The 23,867-nt window shown below is 38.7% G+C and overlaps 1 protein-coding gene and 1 non-coding gene across 4 annotated transcripts in view; one reads left to right on the top strand and one right to left on the bottom strand.

Annotated features, from left to right (window-relative positions):
• Positions 1 to 23,867, bottom strand: part of KCNQ (KCNQ potassium channel) — a 317,124-nt gene that overhangs the window by 94,163 nt on the left and 199,094 nt on the right. The gene's annotated exons all lie outside the window — the stretch shown is intronic.
• On the top strand, positions 13,377 to 13,449 carry TRNAT-GGU (transfer RNA threonine (anticodon GGU)). The gene has a single exon. It is a non-coding gene; the product is annotated as a tRNA-Thr (tRNA).

Here is a 23,867-nt window from a genome sequence, read left to right as displayed (position 1 = left end):
ACGCGAGTGTTTACGAGCCTTCCCTCCGCCGAACATCTTCCGAATTTTGCAATAGTAAATATTAATATATTAGATAATAAACAACGAGCAAGTTTTTCCAATAGATTACGTATTAAGGGAAGGGAAAAGACGTCCCTGATAGGAACCTATGCAAAGATGGTATATTTTATCTAGTCAATTTCACGGGAAGAATCCCCCGAAGAGAAATAGCTAGTTTATATCAGGAGCAACATAAATCCAACATATTTGCGAGACCAGAATCTACACAAAGTACGGGTATAGCACGTCACCGCGGTAGTTCCCTTTACATATTTATCCAGGTATTCCCTTTTAGGCCTCGCGTACATAGTGGCGTAGAGCAACATCGGGAAGGCGCGCCTAAGGAAGATGGAGAGCCGTGGCCGAGAGAGATGACGATCATCTTTCGCGGAAACATCTTACGCCTCGCGAGAGCTCAAAGGACGACCGGGATGAAGGGGATTTGCAAGCGGCCAAGGAAAGGATTCATTCGTAAAGATTACTGGTCCCGCCTGCAACAGTGATTTGGAAGAAACGTTTGAGTCTTTCTATTTTTGTTGCCTAAGAAAGATTAACACCTTCCCGTTCTCCTCGAAGTGCCAGACGCAACCATGGCTCATCCGATTTCTAGTGCGTAATTGCTTGCTTTGACCTGATATTCGCTGATAGAATATCACTTTGAGAATAAATTTATTATGTAATATATTTTATTTTTACACCTTTAAACTTAATTAAATAACACGGAGCTTTAATTTTCATTTCTAAGATAGAACAGAGCATGCAATTTGAAGAATTTACTGAATAATAACCACATGTCTAGTAGTTAAATTTTAATTTAATTTTTTTGAGTTTATGCAAGGGGTCGAACACGAGGGGCAGCTCACTCCAATGATTATTAGGACACCCTTGTATGATTAAATCATGATTAGATTTGATTAAAATTAAATCTGTAACTTTGGCTGTACAAAGATTAGAAATGATTAAATCATGATTAAATTTTTAATTATGATTATTAGGACATCCTGTAACAAAGTGATCTGCCCCTCGGTCGAACACTTACACGTATCACTCTTATTGGCAACAATCAAATGTTAATTGTTCATTCTGTGACGATGGTCGTCCGTGATACAAAGCAACACTGCGCTTTTATCTAGTCCGAAATTAAGTCATTAAGAGTTCTTGGTTACTTCAAGAAGATTTTTGAGTTTGATCTCATTCGAGTCATTTATAGTAAATGTGGTAGTAAAGTAAATGTCTTAGGTTTCAGATCATATCCTCAACCCCATTTATAAAAATATAAATAACTCGTTGAAATTAAAGACGGCTTAACCAACTATCCATTGACCAATCCGTTTCTATCGGTTATATCCGTTTCGGAAGATTTATCGTTAGTATTTATTGATAATTTAGTCTTCCACTTGAAAACGATTCGCTCCAGAACTCTAGAAACGTTTTGGTGCAATTTGGTAAAGTGGTAAGACAGTATACACGAGTGCAGGACCTAACAAGGAGACATCCCGAAGTGTAACCCACCGATTTTGTTCAAACTCGGGGGAGTGGTAGACCTTCATGTAACTTGAAAAATCCTAAAATTCAATGGGCAACCGTTTTGCCATGGCAACGAAAAATGTTTTTGATAACAACAAATTTAATTTTTCCTATTGAAAATAACATGGGATTCTGAACGATTCCTAGGGCCCCCCCCCCCCCCTGTGAAAAAATTTAACAAATTTCAAAATTTCGAAATTGCCAAAAATAGAAAAAATAGATATAAATTGACTTTGAGGTCAAAATGCCATGTTATTTTCAATGGTAAAATTTAATATTTTGTGTTGTCAAAAACATTTTTCGTTGCCATGGCAAAACGGTTGCCCATTGAATAAATTCCCTTAAGGAGTTTTCATGATACATGAAGGTCTACCAATCCCCCGAGTTTGAACAAAATCGGTGGGTTACACTTCGGGATGTCTCCTTGTAAGTGAACGATGCCATATATGGCTAAATAATCCAAAGACTTTGATATCATATATATCCTGACGAAGAAATATATCTTCTGTCGAGCGACTAAGCATTCAGAAATTCCGAAGGATATTTCTGAAATCAGACCCCAGTGTAGCTGAGAAATCTGAGTTTCATGCCCCGAGATGAACCGACTTTTCTCAGTCACTTTGATACGAAAACACGAGCGCGATCTTTGATTAAGAAAACATTCTATTGTATTCATTACTGCACTACATAAATACCCATCTCAGAAATTCCGAATGTGGTCTTGGGTCGGTGATTTTCCAATTAAAGGAGTCTTACGAGTTGTTTTATTAATCTTTCTCTTATATTTATACTGGCTTGCATTCCTAGAATGCAAAACAAAACTCTTCATATTCGGGTAACCATATTTCCAGATGCGCGTTTTTACGACTTGAGGTCACTGAACAAAGTGTGATTTCGGAGGAAAATATTTAAAATTTGAAATAAGTTTAAAAAATATCGTTGGATCATTCGTTTTATACAATTTATAACATTTGAATAATATTTTATATTATTTAATTTATACTTTGTAGATTTGTGTTTTATAGGCTAATGAAAATATTTAAATAAAATTATTTAAGATAAGTTTCGAAAATATCTTTAGATCGTTAATTTTATACAATTTATATCATTTGAATAATATTGTAGTTTAAATTATATTAGTTAATTGGTATATACGTTTTTTAGATAATTGTATAGACGAGAAAGTAAAAACATTTGCATTCGTATAGATTGTTTGATTTCTCGATTCAATATAGAAGTGAACAGAAACTAGGGAGCAAAATGGATTGGATTAGTTTTGTAAACACTAGTTGAAATGGAAATCGGATAGCGCATAGAAGGATCATCCATTGAATAGAAGCGTCCGCCCAAACAAGACAGCGCTGCAGGCCGAAAACTAATACCAAACTGAATCTACGAACCGATCTTTTTAACCTCGCATCGGCGGTAAATGGCTCGTTTGGATAAAGGCCAAAAGGAACTGTTCTAAAAACGCGCGGAACAAAAATAGGAATTGTGAACGAATTCAGGAAGAGAAGTATTGTTTACAATTTCGACTGCTTTCTTTATCTTTCCGGCTCCACCGACTTTGAAATCTAGAGTAATATTTATAGAAATTTACACGCTTTGAACACAAAAAGATCATCGTAAAATTTCTTTTGTCGGCCTACATTCGGTTAAACAGCGGATGGTTTCTCTTTAGAACGAATGCTAGCTACACCCACAGTGGCGTCACCAGAATTTCATAACTGGTCCAAAGAAGTTTGGAAAGTTGACTAGGAAATATTAAGTTTTTGATGAGTATTTAGAAGGAAGCATTTCGAAGAAACTTTTCGCCACTTGAGTGAATTGGAAAAATTCTGAATTTTAGGAGGCGCTTTTCGGAAATTTTAGGTGGCGCTTTAGAAATGATATAGGTGGCTCAAGCGCCGCCTTAAATACCCTAGCGACGCCACTGTACACCCAACCACCTGTTTCATATCATTAAGTATGATAATTAGAATTTATCACCGTACTGATTTTTCAGAGTTATTGAATATGCACAAGGCGAAAAATGCTACTACAAAGGACGATCGGTTGCGAGTCCAAGTCATGCCGAGAGTATCAGTGTCAATAAAGATTCGATCAGAAAATTAGCATTAAAACAATACTTATTATTTTGTAAATTACGATAATTTGAATACGAAGTCAATTTTAACTATACGAGTATAATTAAATATAGCCCCGAGGAAATAAAATGTGTAAATTGTTTTTGGTAAATCATTAATCTAAATTTCTAAATATTATTTTATTCCGCAATTACGTTTTGAAGTTGTTCGCATAAATTTTGAAACTTCACCCCATTTGAATGTTTGAATCAATATTTTCTTACAAAATAGGACAAATTGTTTAATTAAGTATTAAACATTGCGGGGGAAGATTACTACCAAAATTGCTTTTAGTTCAAATAGAACTACTTTGATTTATTTCTCCTTGAAAAACAAACATTGCTGTAGGCTAGCTTTAATTCGTAAATTATTTTTCGTGAATTTGAAATTTGTTTACCTTTAAAAATTAGTATTAGGAGTGTGAATTGAATTAGAACTAAACAAGAGCGTTACATTAAGATTTCCAAAATATTTAATTGAATCTTACATATTGAAAAAGTAGAGTTTGAATAGTTTCTAAATAATTACTTATTACTAACAAACTTTCTTCTGAGTATTCCCGGAAGCTACGATATGAAGGGTTTAGTTCCTTTTTTCTCTAAGACGAAATAACCGTGAAAGAAAAGGGTCAAAAGTTGACCTTTCTGTAGGGAACTAAAAGCTGGGTACACTCTCATGGAAGACACGCGATATTTGGTTGTTGGAACACGATTTTTTCCACTTCCTTCCTCGATCTCAGACTTCAACTTCGATACAAACAGATCGATCAAATAGTCAAGGACTTTGGCAAACTAACGAGTCGATAAAATAAACTAGTGGCCCAAAATAAACAACAACGGAGGAAAAACTAAATAGAAGACGCCTGGATTTCGTACAGACCAGAGCTCGACTACAAATATTGGAAAAGCAGCGAGAGTTATTAACCGACGAAGGACGAAAACGCGTGAAATTTAGATACAAGTTAGACGGCGTGACGTTACGCAATAAGGAAGAGGTGTTTTATGTCGACACGACGTGTGTTGGTTTGAAGAAAGATTAGAAGATTACCACGAAAGGTGTCGTATAAATGGTCTTTCAAAGACACGCCAAGTTGCCAGGCGCTAAGGGTCTAAAACGTCTTCGCGAGGTGAATTATAGCCATGAATTATTAATGGCAAATGTGAATGAATGTTGAAGGAGTGCCGTACCACGGGGGTTGTTATACAGTGTCCAAATATGGGGTTGTCCACCCATTTTTAGTTCGTAAGTCATCCATTACAAATCTACCCCCGACAGATGATTGATAATGGTGTCGAATTGAAAGAGTACATTTTGAGTTTGAGTCGCGACTAAAGGTTACAAAGGTAGTATATTTTGAAATTGGAAGTGTGCCGTTGCTTTAAACAGACAACACTTCCTTAAAAGTGCATTTAAATTAAATGGTTAATATACCTTTATGAATATGATATTCAACGATACCTTGTGTTTTTCAAAACCGTATCATTATTAGTAATTTAGAACCGTGAAAAATGCTGCGAAAAAAATGACCATCTGTTTTGAGGCTTACCATAATTTAATATTAGGAGTATCTTGATGATATATAGTATTTGGTATGAGCATCAGTTACGATTAGATTCTTTTCGGGACATAGAGAGGAGAAACTCTCGTGGTAAAAACAAAGCGGTGACAAAATGACAAACTTTTCGAGGGTCCAATCGATAACCCCTGTCAATAAACTACCCAACTGGAGAAGAGAAATTGCCCCGAGTCTGTCATCAACGCCACAGAAGAAGAGAAAGACGAGTAACAACAGTCACATATACACCTCAGGTGGCGTGTCGTCTTACGGGATCCGCCGAAAATGGGCCAGAAAGAAAGTATTGGATCACGTAAGCTCTAAATGGACTTACTTTAAAAAAAAAAATGGGAAAGGGTCGGAAAAATTTGTGGACCGTAGAGAGAATAGCGATAACGTAGTTAGATTATACGTAATAGGCGCGTCTTCATTGGTTGACGTTTAAGGTGTCGAAATCAAGTAGATACTCGAAAAGGCATTACTTACATAAACAAATGGTAAGCGGAAGATTTGGGTCCTCGAGGTCGTTCCAGGAAGTTGTAGGTTTGACACTGGAATCTCCGATAGCGGTGATCGTGCGACCTGGCTCTCAAGGGTTTTCCTAAAAGGCTAAAAGCGGCTCCTCCCCGGCTGCCCGCCCCGGAAGAGATCCCGGACAGGGAGGAAGAGTGGACGGGCGAGTTTCGGACACCCGATCCGGCCCCTCCGCTCCGACCACGAGGGTACTGCAGGCGAGCCTCCAACGTCCGCAGTTCCAAGAGGTTCGTGGCCAGACCAACCGGTCGGCTGGAAAACCGACCGGCGTCAGAATGGGCCAACTTGTAATTGAAGTTCCCGAAGGCCGACCCGCCGCGAGAATGGTGCCCGTTGTCTTCGTCGCTGAAACGGCCCCAGCGATTCGACATTTAGCAGGCGCTAACACTCGTCGCCAATAAAACGGACACGCGGAATAGACATGGAGGGACGACAGATCAGAGGAAACCAAACCGCTCAATCCGCCGATGTCGTCGAAGCCTCGCGGTAGCCGAGACCCGGGCGTCACGTGATACCTCTGGAACCGAACCGGGCGATGCAACCTCTTTGGGATAGACCACTCGTCATAGTATTGACGACACCACTAATATGTTTGCCGCGATAACAGTCGCGGGACGGTAGTTTCCGCTAACCCAATATTTTGTCGCTTCAAATTGGCGACGTTTACTCGAAAATATCACCACTGACGCGGAGACACGGCGGGAAAAAGCGCCTATCAAAAATATTTCATTTTCCGAACAAATGGCATCGAATTATTAATTTCTTTTTAAATATATTGAAGCTCGAAAGACGGATATGTATATAGATATAGATAGTTTAAGGAGACACTTTTGAAAAATCACTTACGTTCGATAGAGAGTTTAAGTAAATAACTCACTTCCGCGTTGAATGCGATCGCGGTTGTTACGAAGCACAATCCGACAACGTTTCGCTTTTGGAAGAAATACGACGCGAATATGAAAGACGACATAGAAAAACGAATATTTACATTTATTATTTTATTATTATTTATATTATATTATACGACTAAAAGATCAATCTAGTGTGGAGTAAACGTGAAAGGGAGAGTATGGGGGAATGCAATTTATGGAAAACACACAAACAAGTGGAGAGACTTCTTAAAGCAAGCTCGGGTTCGCTATCTTGGAGGAGCGGTTCGCAACGACAGACTGTTGCACGCGCGCCTTCGAATTTGTGACGTCGCGAACGAAGATAGCAGCCACGGCAGAGTGGCGTTCCCCCTGCCGGGGCACGCTGCGAAAGTCGGAGAGAGAGAGAGATATTCGAAAATTTCCCGCGCGACAACTTTACCGCGCTAGAGGGTGGACCAAGGCTTCGCTTCGAAAGTCGCCTTATCAATAGAGGGTTAGCTGGCGGGGTCGAAATATCTCGGCAATGTCAGGTTAAGCGGACGCGACAATGAGAACCGCTGCCACCCTCCTCCTATGACGTCAATACGGCGCGTATATGAAGCCCGGCCGCTTTTATTTCACAGGCAACCTCCCTTTCACTCCGCCCACCGAACGTGCATCCGAGAACCGAGGCCCAGGAAAAGCACCCGCCACCATCTCCCGATCCTCGGCGAAACCAAGGAAACCGACGCTATACTCCGGCTTGAGAGGCATTTCTCTCGGCCATATCAGGAGGGGGGCTGACCCCCCAAAAAGGATAGCGCTGAAACCGGGGCTAGCTAGACCCCCTCTCTCTGGCAACCAGAGAGAGAGAGAATTTCGGATGGAGTCTGTCTTGATTGGGATCGATACGAGCGTGCTCGCACGCGAGCGGAGACTTTAGCCCCGAGAGCGCGTGAAAGGCAAATACTAGCACCGGGGGAGACCAAAAAAAATCCGGGGGGAGGGAAAAGGAAACGGAAAAACCCAGGTGGAAGAGACAGAAGGAACTTATAAGTATACACTCCCGGAGCAACTCCCGAACGAATACTACAGGGTTTGATGGATTTAGCCAAAGGTAAGGAGCGGAAGGATGAGTTAGGGAATTTCCAAGAGACTCTGCCAGTGTTGGAATCTACGCTTTTCCAGGAAAAAATGGTGAAGCTCTTCTAATACAATACGTGCTCGACTTGGGGGACGAGAAATCCCTTTTCGTTGGCAAAGGAGTAAAATGCCCGTCTTCGGAAACAATTTTTTTATATTTCTCTTTTTCGCGACCGAGAAACTACAGTCTCTTTTACGACGCGAAAATATTTTCTTATTAAAACACTCCTAGTGGGTGTTTTTCTTTTCCTATTTCTTAGAAATTTCGGATTTACAAAGCGGATAATTTTCACGAATCGAATACCACGATTTAATTTTAGTCTAAAATTGGTCTACTAGCGCCTGTAAAAGTGTTCCACACGCTTAACACGGATGTAGAGCGCATGAGTTTATATCCAGGGGTTTTATCTGCCGGATAAAATTGACATCTACACCAATATAGGAAAAAGCTTAAGTATTTCGCGTGAATCATTTAGGTGCAATTAATTATTACGAAGTAAAAATCCGACATTTAAATTTAAAATTTGCACGCATTACATTAAACTTTCATATATTCCTCAATTTGGCGAGTATAACCTATATTTTTAAACTGAACAGAGTTCTATAAATATAGTGAAAAAAAATAATCAGTCAAACAATACCGAATGTTGAATATTTTAACTTTAAATAAACCCACAATTTATCTAAAGATAGCTTTCCCATTCCCCACATTGAGCTGCGGCTTCCATTTTGGCTAAATATTTGGCGAAATATCGTCCTTTTGCGAGCCCAATCCAATTTGCAATGGAACGTGTACTTTCGCCAATTTCTACGACGAATAAATTATTGAATATTACTACGGATTTTTATCTAACAAATCCAAGGATATATATGTATTTTTTTCGAAATCAATAGAAACGATATTGGTGTGGGGTTTAGTCGGAATAACAAAAGAGCAAAATGACCATCGATTTTGCTATTTAACCTCCTCTCAATCTTTTATCTAATAATATTAGAATCAATGAACGGTAGAGGGCAGCAAAATCGTTGCCGCCTTTTTATTCAAAGCCTATATTGAAGTAAATAATTTAAAAAGGGCAGTATACGCCAGCAAAATCTCTTTCGCATAATCCGGCAATTGCCAATGCAATCGAGCAAGCCACTCTCAGCCTTCGGGGTGGCTCATCAGGTTGGGAAACCGTTATTTATGGTTCAGGGGGAGGCTTATATGCAAAGCAACGACGGGTAAATAAATAAGCCAAAATAAGGGAACGTGGTGGAACTACGAAAGCCAAGAAACATTTTATTTCAGGGGTTCTTTTTATTATTATATATTAACACAAATTTTATTTTATAATCTTACCGGTTCTAGAGTGTTTCAGAGATACTGGTCTGGAAAATTTCAGAATAACCAAAAATGTGGAATGTAATCCAAGCTCTAGAGTGTTCCGTTTCAGAAATATTGATCTGGGAAATTCCAAAATAACAAAAAAAAATTGGAACACTTCTAAAGATAGATTTATGATTTTAGGGATACAATATCTTATAATCTGAGTTCTAGAGTGCTCAGAAATAAAAGAAAATTAATAAATTCAAAAATGAAGAAATTAAAAACGCAGAACACGGTAATCAATTTATAATTTTTTATTTATTAACCTTTGACAGTTGTTATTAAATTAATTTTTTTTTATTGGTTCTTAGTTAAAAATCACAATTTATTAATTCGAACAATTTGTTTAAAAAATGAATGTCTAATTTCGCATTGAGGGCTGTTTCGTTGTTTTAGGGGTTTAGTTTTTTAATTACGATTAGTGAAACCCTAAGTCAATAATATTGTCCCATAAGTTTGTCACTTTGGGGAATATTTAACTAAGAACTAGTAACGAAGTGACGTCATCACAAGAAGAAACTCTCCCCCTAGCGAGGCGCTGTCAAAGGTTACACGTGACGCGGGAGCGAGCGGACGCAAAACGGCGCCGAATCCCGTAATGCAGTCTGTCTTACGAATAGCTCTCAGTAAAACTTTTGCATGTGAAGAATAGGAAGTGTCACACTTATGTAACAATATTATACACTTATGGTGAAACGAAGCACTTTTCTCCCAGACGCGTAAGAAACAACCCTTTCCTCTTAAGCCATGGATAGTATATTTTAGAGGATCGGTAAAAAGCCTGGTTTTTAGCCCCCGTAAACCAATCACACTAAGGGAGTCGTCCAAGGTTATTTGAAAAAAAAAACAAGTATCGCTAAGAGTGGACGATACTGTTCGAAAAAAGATAAAAGATAAACACGAAGTACATTTTTACGCCAAAAGGTATTTTTTCACGTTTTTATAGACTAAATATGACATACTAAATATAAGTTGATAGTTTTTATTGAATTAAAAAACCCAAAATTAAAAATTACTAAAATATAAAGCGCAAAAAATTACGTAACAATAGCTGAAAACTATTCGTGAGTTCTGAACCGTTTAACCAGTCCCCATGCGCACTATTCGGCAAAAAAAATTCTAGAACTACCCAAATGCAAACTATTCGCAGACAAGAACCTCTTGTTGAACCGTTCGGAACCGTTCTAAATGGTACCTGCTCAAGAGCAAGTACTGGTCGGAACTCAAGGTTGAAATCTCTAAAATTCGTCCGCACATCGTACAAAAGTTCTGAACTATCCAGAACTTTTGCGTGACGTTACAGCTCAGTCCTAGGCCGTTCTCTTAACGGTTCAGAACTCACGAATAGTTTTCAGCTAATATCAACCGCGTTAGATTGCCATTTTGAAATTTTAAGATAACGTGGTACAAACGACCTTGCAAGACTCCCTCGGAGTCTCTCGAGCTGATTTATACGCGGGGAGAAATAAAATGCACTGTGGAAGGGTATCGAAAACCTGTCCTCTTAATTTACTGTCCATGCTTAAACGTTTAATTCGTTGAACATTTATCTAGAAATCCTACGCAATGTAGTAAGTTGTTGGGGTATACAGCGAAACATACGGCCAATCTTATCACCACCGTTTCCTCTCAAAAAACGCACGTAGTTTCGTGGCTATCAACATATCAGTTAAATCTAAAAATGGTATTTTTCTTTGAGCATCCGGAGGCGTCCGTGTTTGCCTATTTACACTAAAAAGGTCGCTGACATTTTTTATTCGTTTTTTTTCTTTGGGGATTTTTTGTATTGCATCGTCGCTGAAACGAGATGAGAATTAATTTAAGTGTTTTTTTCCCGAAGAAACCCAACCCGACTTCGTCCGGTGCGCATGCGTGTTAGGAATACAAAAGGACCACTGGCGCGGCTTTGATAGCTACGCACCGAAGAAACGCAAAAACACTTGTATCCCGGTGAACGTGTCCCGGGAAACGGACGCAACCGAACCACCGGAAATAAAAGGTTTGCCAGTTTCGAAGAGAACTTTCGAAAGCAAAAACTAATTTTCGAGTTACTTCTAACTATAAAACGTTAAAGCGCTTTCATATTCGACGAAAAAGTGCTTTTACGTTCGACGGAAAAAGTTTCGACGGAAAAAGTCCCGACGGAAAAAGTCTCGACGGAAAAATGGCCGCGATGACGAGTGTCGACGCAAAAAAAAAATCCGTTAAACCTGGAACACACACGTGATAATGTCACGGAAAATTATTTTACGTTTCTGTTTACATTTCATGTTTTCTGAAATGTGATGTCAACCTTCAATCTAGAAAACATTAATTGAGAAAAATATTGGCTAAAAAAACTAAAATGAGGATTGTCTATCTATTGGCTGAAGGTGAACGAACGAAAAAACGTTTCAGTTTATAATAATAAAAATCAGCTAAGCTAATACCCAAGCTACCACCTTAGGCCTTGGTCATCAAGCGACTTTTAAAGTATAAAATTCAGGTGGCCGGGTTACAATGCGTCGTGTTTATGCAGTAATTTTACGTAAATATGTTTACGTCTACTTTTCAGTTTTCTATTCCGTGACCGTTTCCGATTTTTCATTACGGCGAAGTTCGCCATCGTGGCGATTTTCCCCTAATGAAAACAAGCCTTTATTCGATTTGCCACGGACAGCCATAACGGATTTTCCGCCTGGTGTGAATTATATTAAGTAAAAAGGGGTGAATAACACCGCTTAGATTGGGGGAAAATCTCCATTATATCCAGCCTACACCGATACAATAACGTGACATTTAAACAGGGTTTATTTTTATACAGTGTGTGTCTAGGAAAGCGTAATGTTGCGAGGCGGAAAAGGTTGAACTGCCTGACCATTTTCTTTCCACTGATTTAAAACGCATTTTCAACGAAAGTCGGGCGGAAGTGGAACGATTTAATGACCAGTAGAAACGAATATATTCAAATTGTTAGTTTTATACTGGGTAATAATAATAATAATAATAATAATAATAATAATAATAATAATAATCAGCTAGGCTAATACCCAAGGCACCACCTTAGGCCTAAGTCATCATGCGACTTTTGAAGCCCTTAAATCAGGTGGCCGGGTTACAATGCGTAGGAGGGTGGTGGCAAGCCCTGCATGCCACGAGATCGAGCCAACAGCTCCCTACACTAACTATTACCGTTAACCTAGACAAGTTTTTATGGGAGGGGAAACCGAAGAACTCGGGGGAAAACCCCTATATGAAAGCTAGATTAAAAATTTAAGCGAAATAGTTGAGCTACGTGTAATGTCTTGGCTCACGTCGAATGTGGAGCCATCTTTGATCAATATAGATAAACGAGTATTGCTCCATTTAAAATACGAAATGAAGCTGAAATGAATTATAGTCTAGTTCTATTATGGCTATAATCATAAGTCAGAAAATAGATATAAGTATGACACTGAACGATTTATGATAAAAATGAAGTTTTCTAACACGAAATTCGTTAATTTCTATTCCCTTAATTTCAAAAATTACTATTAGGCTACTTTTATTACGATAAATATGAGCGAAAACGCGTTTAGGCAGTGTTCCGAGGTGTAAAATTCCAGGTGGACAATAGTGTGGAAAATTGTGGAAAATTCCGGCGTGGACAAAGTGGCCAATAAATATTTTTACCACAGAAAATTATAAAATAATAATAAAAATATTTTAACAGATTTTGGCTATACTTAAGGCAAATATATATATACGTAGGAATGGTCAGATTCTTATTAAAATTAGAATAGTTTTAATTTTTTTGGAATCATTAATTCTAACATTGTAAGTTCAGTGTAAAGTAAAACATTTTCAAAATAAACTTCTTAAAAATTTAATTCCAATTACTTTTTTAAGCTTTGAAATGCAATTTTTCTTTATAAGCTACTATCTTCCACTTTTTGTCAATTTTCCACTATCTTCCACTATTTGCCACTGGCTTGAACTTTTCTCCAAAAAGGTAGCTTTTTAGAAACGCAGCGTTTAAGTCTGAAAAACATAACTATCTTTTTTATGATCTGATTCAATAATTTATCATTATTTTGCTAAAAAATTAAAAAAATTATCCCTATGTTATGACTACAGGCTATCAAGGTCCTGTTATAAATTAGTTGACGTTAAATGCTACGGCACCGTCAACAACGGGTTAAATATATCCCGTCAATAATGTGAACCAGATCGAGTCATTCTTAAATTGGATGTCCGAGGCCTGATTATTCGTGGCCTCGGTAGTCCAATGGTAGTGGCGTTGGGACGGTAACCCAAAGGTCGTAGGTTCGATTCCTACCCGAGGTGATATGATTTTTCTCAGTCACTCTGGTATGGAACAATACGCAGAAGTATTCCTTGATTTAAATGCAACTTCGAATTATATTAATTCCTGCGTAATAATAAAAAAATTCAAAAAATTATCCCTATGTTTGCTAAAGTAAATTTAATTTTTATATTGAAAAATTTCGCGTCGGGAGAATACGAAATGTCATACTTAAATTATTATATTACTTATGATCGTACCTAGTAAGTGTTATTTTTACTTTATGATCATTGACGAAACAGACTACCATTAAAAGATTAGCGTCGGAAGAATAGGAGGACTCATACTTATATTTAATATTGTACCTCTGTCTTTAATCGATATAAGCTTAAGAAACGTATATTTCTAGACAAATGGCCACCGAAAAATTAATTTTTACGCTCGGCTGGAATATGGCTTATTACATTAGACAAGGTAATTCGGAACTAGACCAGCCTAAATACCGGCCGGTACACCGTTAACTTGACTATCAGCTAAGTCTGGAATTCTATTAAATATTTGTGGCTAATCAGTTGAGCGGTCTTTGGTTACCCGCACCGGAAGGAAATTGGATTTGGAGGTTTTCGGATTTCTAAGTGGCTTAAAGCGTGCTCCTCGAAAGAGGCTATTTTCTGTTTTGCTTTTCATTTTATTCACGTTCGAGACACAGACCGCGCGCATTATTATTATTTTCCCTTATTTTATTTCACGAAAATCGGGGGTATTTTTGGGGTGAGGAGGGAATGCGGAAACGCGAGGTTGCATGATGGGAAATCTCATCACGCGATTCTTCGCATATTTGAAACAAGAGAATATCAGCTCCCACCCCCCCCCCCGTTTTCCCCAACGACAGTGAGTACCTGTATAATACCAAAGTATCGGTTTAGTATTAGAGACTGGACTATTAACTGATTTATTTTGTTAACGCTAATGGGGAATAAATTCTAACATAATGACGAAATGGAACCCAGATATTTAACAGAACCATTTTAAAGAACCTAGTGTATTTCAATAGTTATGTAAAGCTAATTTAAGAAATGTACGGAGTTTTAATAATTAAGGTCGAAAAAAGTAAAAAATAATAATTTTGGACAAAATATATTTTTAATATTGGAATACAGGTTTTTTTTTAAAATAGAACAATATTTTTTTTACAAAATTGGTGAAATTTCTAAATTGCATTTTGAAATTGTCAATTTTAATATACCCTAATTTTAAAATATTTCCGTTTTATGAACTTCAGAACAATTCTCCGTTTGCAAATTTTTTAAAACATGTGATATTTGCTAATTCCATATTTCTGGTTCAATTTTAATATATCCGCATTTATAAAATATTTCCGTTGTATGAAGTTCTAAAATTTAAAACTCTGTACGTGGCTAGAAACTCTTCCGGGAAATCTACAAGTTTAAGGGTTCCAGAGAATAAGGGATTTAATCGTGTATTAAATACTTACATTTCGGGTGTTTTATTAATGCAGTTCTAAATAATTCACATATCAAATGAAGCTGTTTAATAGAAGCAGCGCCTAGATTATCAAATTAAAATTTGATTAAGAAACTCGATGGACAAAGGCGTTACGAAGCCAAAAGCCCTCGTTAACCAGAACATTTAAAATCAGGGTTCCTTAAATTTAATTTAAATTTGACAATATATAAGCTTGTTTTAAATTTACCAATTTATATTATAACCATTGTACTTCATTTCGTAACATTCACGTTTTAGGAAAGTCAATAGGAAACGGGTTGGAAAATGATATGTACATCAACAATTTGGGTTTCGATCGGTTTTAGGAATGGACGGAAAGACTCTCTCGAGTTGGGCAGTCGGAGTGACCAGGAGTTTTTGGACAGGTTCCGGTGATAATGCCCCGAGTATAGAGACGGCTTCGTAGTTTGTCCTTTATATAGGGTCCGTCATCTTCGGGGTTATTAGTGGCGAGACGGCCAAGGAATTTTCTCACTATCTCTCCGCTAGGCAACTAGAACGGGGTCTAAGCGGGCTCGTCCCACGAAGAGGCTCGACTGTCGCCGCGTCTGTGTGCTCGCCTATCAAGGCAGGATGCGCTAGAATATGATCCCGTTAGAGGGGGGAAAAACGCCTCCCCGAAGTTTAGGGTTACCGAGGGTCTCTCGCCAGTACAATTTGTTCGATGGTCTGACACTCGATAGCGACGGAAATCTTTTTTAACCAAGTGACCAGACTCCTATTAGCGGGCTACGTTCCCATATATATAATTGTAACCCCCGAATTATTTTCGTAAAGATACTTTTGTGGTAATTAATTAATCTATCTCGTCAATCCCACTCAGCGGATGAAAACCCATCAAGATGATTTCACAGTTTAGGGTGGGAAATGGGCCTTGAAATAATTTGAACGTGTTTTAGAAATTAGTGTACACGTTGGCATGTAGATTCACGTAGTTTGATTTTGGACCAATTTTGGTAGGAGTATAATTTTTTTTTGCTTTTTCTTGCTGCGACTCTTGGCATCATTGTACAGCTGACGAAGAGGCGCGTAGCTTGTCTCGAAACAGCTGTCGTGTTTTAAAATAAATGTATTTGATTATGCAATAGTGGTTGATAACAATAAATAACCAGTTAACGTTACTTCCAGACTATTTTGACCTTGTTGATAGTGGTAAGATCTATTGTTGAATATTGATTGATTCGAAATACTAGGTGGTTTTTTTTCGCCTGTCCCAGGACAAAAAGTGTTGCCTTTTTAACCTAAAACGTTTTATTCGCCTGTTCTCAGGTCAAGATTTACCCTGTCCCGAATTTTGTTCGCTTGTTCCAGAGCTCAAAAGTTACACTTTTTACTCTTCCTCGAAAGGAGGTGTAGAGAGAGTAATCTAGCTTATATAGAAAATTCGTCTGCTTAAATTTCGTTTCACGAAAACATCTTCACATGTGGCGAGCTTTTCATAACGAATATCCAATTGTTAAATGCTATTTAATGACTTAAAAAGTAGCTTGATGACTTGGGTATTAGCCTAGCTGATTTTTATTATTATTAAATAAATAAGAAAAATGAGTCCTATATTGATGATCTCACCACCGGTCGCCATCTTAAAAACAAAACAAACATATAACCTTTAACCTCTAACTACTCCCTTCTTACTCCAACTCGTTTTTTTCGTCAAGACAGAATTGGAGTAAAATGACGTCATAGGGCTACATTTTTGAACCTGCTCAAAAAACCCAGAACAGGCGAAAAAAAAAACACCTACTATATTAATACGTATTCGGCGTTTGTGCAGCGGTATAAATGACAAAATCTATAAATAGCGAAAGCCCGATGACGGACGACACAATATTCGAGAACCCTTTATTATTCTTACGATAAAGTCCCATGAATATCTCATGAATCGAACACGTCCGGGTGCAATTTAATGGCAAAAATAATGGTTAAACACCGTAAAGTCCGTTATTATTTTTAGAAACACACGGAAGTACCATTACATCATTAATTCATGGTACGGGCGTTCGTGACAATGAACTGTTACTATTTTTAGAAAGTCGCGCGTCATAGCTGCCCTCGAAACAGAATAGTGCCGTCGGTGGCAATGGCCAAAATCCGGCGAGCAAATGATAATTATGTCCGTATAAAACTGTTGGTTTGGTGGAAAGAATACCGTAAAATTTGCCCTTCTCGCTTCGCCGCTACGCTGAACCGAACCAGGTCATTATATTAGATATCAGAAGATCATTTACTCTAATAGTCTTAACTGTATCTTGAGTGTTTGGCAATGAACCTTAGCAATCGTGCAATAAACTGATCGCGTTTCGGTCAACATAGCCGTCTATGCTATTTTTGAAAGCTAATTTTTCATTTTACGACGGCGATTCAAGTTATATATTAAGGTTTCGCGATAAATTTGGTCAATATGACGGCCACGGCTCGAAGGCGCGACGCGCTGAAGGAGAGGGGATGATGACTTTACGCGAAAACCACCTATACTGATAAAACCCCCCGGAGTTCGGCTTACAAGAATAACTCGTTAATAAAATTATTTTCTTCGCTAGCTTCCGCTTTACAAAACTATTAGTATAAAATATTTGCTATTTTATATACGCTTTTACAAGGAGCTTATTGATTTCGAAGGGTTATTTTTGGAAAACAATATATGAGGAGGATTTCAAAGCCGAGATAAAATTCAAAACCGGAAAAACCTATAAAAGAACCATATGTTTCGCTTCTTTTTACGACAAACTAAATTTACGGGCGAGCTAAACTTAGCTTAGTGAAGTTCGAATAAATAATTAAGGATTTATCAATTCCTAAATTTTTAAAGTTTAGTATTTAAATCTGTTCGATGACCTTCAAATGTTGTTGGAAAGGTCAACCCTATTTAAATACCGCAAAGTTCTATTTCGGATAAAAAGTCTTAAAATAAATACAGGGTGTTTAAAAAGGTTATGCAAAAAATTTAAGGAGTTGTAGGGGGTGAGTTGAGAAGTATGCCTGTTTTATCCCCCCCCAGCCCCCCATTTTCCAACGATGAGTTAAAAGAGCGCCAGAGAGCTTCAAAGTGTGGCCTACTAGCCCTTGGAAGTAGGCCACAACAAGCGCAAAACCAAGCAGCAGGGACTTTAAATACCGTTTAAATTTACTTTTTTACGTTGGTTACCTCAATTTTTTTACCTATCACACGAACCCAAACCTTAATGTTCGCATTCCCCTGCTGCTTGGTTTTGCGCTTGTGGCAGCCTACTTCCAGGGGCTAGTAGGCTGCACATTGAAGCTCTCTGGCGCTCTTTTAACTCATCGTAGGGAAATGGGAGAAAACAGGCATACTTCTCAACTCAACCCCTACAACTCCTTAAAATCTTTTAATAACCTTTTGAAACACCCTGTATATTATTGATCCAAATGGAATATAGTGTAGTATAAAGAAGTTAGAAGCTAGAAATAGCCAGGTCCCCGATAAAGTAAATTTTGCAAGGGTGAAACATAATTACGTCACAAATGTCAAATTACTACAATCTTGGTATACGTTATAGGAAATTGTTACCGCTTTGGTCTATGGTGTAATAGTAGTCGCGGTCCCTTTTTAGAGTTTTATTGGGGCTATAAAATCGAGGTTAAAGCTCGCTAGAAATGTCATAAAATATAAATATACGTGGTTGGTCAGGGATGAACCCATCGGATTTTTATATATAGCTGACTAAGCCTGCGTAATATCTAGGTTGGTATTAACGTTCGAATTTTCCAAATAAACTAATAGCCTTTGAACTTAACGATGGCTTATCCAGCTATTACGTGTATTTATATATACAACTTAAAGGCCGACTACATAAATCTTCGGTTTACTCTGTCTTTCGCTGGAAGTAGGCTTACTGCAATACTTGTGTGCCATGCAGTCAGCCTACTTCCAGTGAAAGACAGAGTAAACCGAAGATTTATGTAGTCGGCCTTTAAGAATGTATTTATTTATTAAAAATCAAATCACGGTATATCACTGTTGATGTGATTGAAGTGACCATCGGTGACTTTTTTCCTTCGACCATGATGGCCACGGATAACTTCAACAGCGATTCTCTACCCATTTTTAGCACTACAGCTCAACACGCGTTAAATAAAGGATATTTTACAACACTCGAAACATAAACTTATAGTACTAAACCACATCGATGATATGAGACATAACTCGCGTTATAATCACTATAGTCTTCAGAATGTAAAGATTTTCGCTTCGACAGCTAAGTCCATCGATTTTGGGTCGACCTAAATAAATTTTCAGTCTATATACAAATTTGACGAAAATGCATTACGGAACAACTAGTTTGAAAACATATTTCATAGTTGTTTTCGTTGCGTAACAACGGCTAGAAACAGCCCAAAACATTTTATAACGAAGTTTAATATGTAGCTCGTTTAGCAAACAAACCAAAAGATGAAAATTTTGAGAGTGGATGAGGTGGTTTAAATGGGATATTAAGGGATAAAGAGTCCCACCCTCAAAGTTCAAACGATTAAATTTCTTGAAACATTTTCAATCGTCAATTGGGAAAAATTTCCCTGGGACGATTCTCTTCCATTATGGCGTAGGGGAAGTGGGTCTTCGCAAAACATCAACTATCAACTCCGAGAATATCTTTAAATTATTAAAACTAATTTAAATCTGGCTGAATGTAAGCATTATCTATTTATATAACGTACAGCAATTTTTGCACTGGCAGAGTCAGAGTGAGCCAAAAAACAAAACCGGATTACTTTTTAACCTCTAATCGTCGAGACATTTTTTCCCCTTAGCTATTTAAACATTGTCTCGTGGGAGCTATTTTTAAACACATTTCGCCGTTCTGTTTTTAATTTTTTTCTCAAAGCGAGTCTCCGCCCTTCTCTTTGGATCTCTCCCGGTCTTCTTTGTATATTTTTTGCCAAATAGTCAGTCACTTATCAAAGTTCGGCGCTTTAGAATGACAAGCTCCGTGAGAGAGAGAGAATCTGGAGTAAAGGCACCGAAAAACGGAGTTGTCAACCCACGCTAAGGAGAGCCAAAACCAACGCTTCCCATCTCCTCGACCAAAACAACACCATCTTCCTTTTCTCCTCCTACCTCGAGATAGAACAGTTGGGCATTTACGGGATTCGCAGCTGGGATCGCCGAAGGACGCGATTATAAGTCTTCCCTGTGCAGATTCTCCCGGAGAGATCTACTGGGATTTCAATATAAATACTATATAGCTACTTTGAAATAGTGATAGGAAAAAAAAGGAGGGGAAAGTTTACAGCACTCCTTTTCTATCAACTGGAGTGTGGAATGAATTCTTCACCTAGCTATACTTTCTTATAAGAACTTCAAGATAGTGAGAGAGAGCTGTAGACGGGACATATCGAAACTTGAGACATATTGGGTTATCGTCGGCTTAAGGCGATGTATAAGCGAAATATAGAAATCTACTGGTATTTCTTTGAAGGGGACCGTTCACAAATTTACAAATCATCTTACCCCTCTAAATTATAACAGCATCATACACCTTATAAATAATACGGTTATAAAGCCTAATTTTTTGATTGTACACGATTGGTGAGCCCAACAGAAGTACGCGATTGGTGAGCCCAACAGAAGTACGCGATTGGTGAGCCCAACAGAAGTATACGATTGGTGAGCCCAACAGAAGTACACGATTAGTATTAGTATTCATCTACCTATCCTGATAATATTATTGGCTTGAAATAATTGATTTTTCCAAAAACGTTTGCGGGAAAAATATTTGTGGGGCAAAGACCGTTATCTATTAATTTTCAAATACTATTTCATCGGAAGAATATGGTTTACCAATTAGTTAGTACTCAGTGTAATTTTTACATTTTCAATCTTTAAGCGAGATAATAGGCTCTTGTAATAATTGATAATTCCGATTGAGGTAGAAATTTTCGATACTCAGCAAACCCCTATACACCTCTTATCGCTCGAAGTAATTCGTGAACGTCCCCCGAATGAAAAATATACAAAAAGTTTCGCCCAAGACGAAAAGGTTTAAAAACGGAAATAGAAGTCTTAAGCTTAAAAAATATCTCGAAGGCGTGCTAGATAAGATTTGGGAAGGATGTTGCTATGGCATCTGCGACGAAAAGTTTGGACCAACATTTATCCGCTGGGGCCCTGAGATGCGGGTTTCAGATTGGGATTAAAGATTACTAGTAAGTTCATGATTTTAGAAAAACATTAAGCAGTTTCTATCCAGAAATAGTTCGTATTTCGTAAATTCCAATTGAAGCTGCTCTACATTTCGTTTCTACATAGATAAATATTTCTTGATAATATGTTTAGTTTCTACCCAAATCCAACAAACAGACATTACGTTTTATGTTCTACCTCGATGACATTTGCTTTAAAAAACCTTCGCCTGACGAGGGTTCTTTAAGCTGGTTTCACACTCGACGGAAAATTAGCAGCGTAAAGTTGAACGTTAGCGGTATATCGAATGGGAATCCATTTTCAGCTCGGCGTTTATTATCGTCTTTCCGGCATATTTTCCGTCGAGTGTGAAACCAGCTTTAGAGTTTTTACCGGCCGCAGTCAGTCGCGTAATTTCAATAATCATATAGGCGACGCTCACGCGGGATTGACGTCACTAAAGCGAGTTAATGGGGAAAACCGTCGAAATAATGGTTTTGGCCAGCAAACATTTCCCTCCGAAAGTACAGCGGCGCTCAGTCTACTTGAAAAGGCAAAAATTGAGAGAACACCTCGGAAAACGCAACTCTGAGGTCGATGTACTCCGCTGAAGTTACGACTGCCGCGAAATAATCATTTTATTTAAGTCAATTAACGTAAACAGGACGACGACGACCAGACCTTTAGCATTTAAATTCCACGCTTCCATCTCACGACAATATTTGGAAAAAGTACGGAAATATCCGCTCGCGATGACCTTAGCGTCGAGGTGGTGTCTTGGGTATTAGCCTAGCTGATTATTATTATTATTTATTTATTATATGAAATTACTAGTGTTCGGCAATCGATTAATTTTTATCCATGAATAAAATAAGCTCGGATTTATTTAAATAATATTTATTTAAATAACCAATAGTTGAATAAAAATGGGTAAAATGTTTAAATACTCGAAGGTGAATAAACCTATTATTTAAATAAATACCATTTTTATTCAAATTAATGCTTGGTTGCGTAAAAAAAACATAATTAAATAAGTTAAAATGATATTCGTTTTACCAAAGTTTTTTTAAATAAATCGGAAAATTTTTGGATAATGAATAAACAATTCCGAACACTATAAATTACTAATTTAAAACATCGTATTTAATGTTTTAAATGCCTTTATTCAATTTAAACTAGAACTAAATCTTTACTTAATGGTATTAGTTAGATTTACTTTAACTACTATCGCGGCTAAGTATAGCTACGTGAAGCGTTGGCTAGACTACGACCCTAACGCGCGATTCAGACTGTCATTTTCAGTCAATTTTTAAGAGGTAATTAGGGGTAAAAGACTCAGTCTGTTCTCTTTCTTACGCCCGTTAGCTTAACTACGTATAACCGGAGCTTTTTGGCGCTTAAAGCGCCGATCGGTAAATATCGCGAACTTGCCAGAAAAAAGCGCCGATCGGTAAATATCGCGAACTTGCCAGAAACAATACTGTAGACTGGAGTCATATAGCGAGGAAAGACGAAAAAAAGCCATCACCCAAAGATCTAAAATAAGAACCATAAAACGGCAGTGCCACCTGGAAGAGAATACCAGTACGAAAATAGCTCTGAATGAGAGCGATTTACGCTACTTGCCTATTCTTCCCATATTCTCTTTATTCGAGAGTGTGTCAAGGTTATTCAGACATTTCTGGACGAACGACTGTCGTTTTACGAAAGTCGAATGAATTAATTCCCGTATCATACTAGTCTCGGAAACCTTCTAAAAGCCGCGAGTGGCAAAAACAACGAAGGGGTTCGTCGGGGGTTTCGCGCCGGGTTTTAACGAGAGAATGTAATTGAAAAATAGACTCACACGAGCGCGTGGTAAATCCCGGATTTCCAGCCACGAGGCCGCTCGAAGAAGTTATTCCAATAGAACTGGCTCTTGCGGTAACGCGGGTTTTTGATCAGTTTGGCCTCGCATCCGACGGGAGAGTCCGCTTGTTCTTGCGGATAGCCGCGGGGGTCGAAGGAAGCTCTTCGTGGAGGAACGCTGGATGGACGTCTGCCGGACAAACTGGACTGTCCCGGAGCTGGCGGGGAAGAGGCGCATTCTTCCAGAACCGTCTCGAACTTGACCGGCGATATTTTCTCGATCACCGTGACCGTATTGGAGTCGGTCTCCCCTTCCGAATCGGTCGGAGCTTCGACCTGCAGCCGAATCAGTTCCGACGGAGTTCCCGCCGAAACGTCGGCGTTCGAGGGTCGACGGCAATAATGTTGAGGCTGGCGAGGAGATTCCTCCGCTTCCTCTACGTCGCCGTCGTCTCGCTGATGACGGTGCTCCGAATGACGACGGTGGTGATGGTGACGAGGATGGGTGTCCCGACTGGGAGCGAATCCGCCTCCTCTCAGAGGAGACAGGTCGCGTTCGTCGACGAAATCCGTAATCGAGACTTCTCGCTGCAGGGCCCGTCGCAAGTCGGATGAACTGTCGGATCCGGGCCAACGGAACCAACGACCCATTCGACGGACGACGCTGACCCTCTATCTGCCGCGGCTACTGCCGAGACAATGACGCCACTTTCCGGCGCACGCCGACCGGCTCGGGCTCGACTGAAACCAGCGACGGACGACGGTGAACCGACGACGAGCCGCGTCGCGCTGGGGCTGGTGGCAAACTTCGAGTCTCCGCTTTCGATCCGATTGCATTACCGCGCTAAATGCCTTTCCTCTTTCTCCACTTCAACTCGCTTCGGCTTTCCTTTCTTCGCGATAGACACTTCGCTGATACGCGGACTTCGATTAATGATCAGC

The sequence above is a fragment of the Leiobunum rupestre genome, chromosome 6 (assembly GCF_980474605.1).
Source record: "Leiobunum rupestre chromosome 6, qqLeiRupe1.1.hap1, whole genome shotgun sequence".
In the NCBI taxonomy this organism is placed as follows: Eukaryota; Metazoa; Arthropoda; class Arachnida; order Opiliones; family Sclerosomatidae; genus Leiobunum; species Leiobunum rupestre.
Note: the sequence above shows the minus strand (reverse complement) of the source record. Positions and strands in the feature narration are given on the sequence as shown.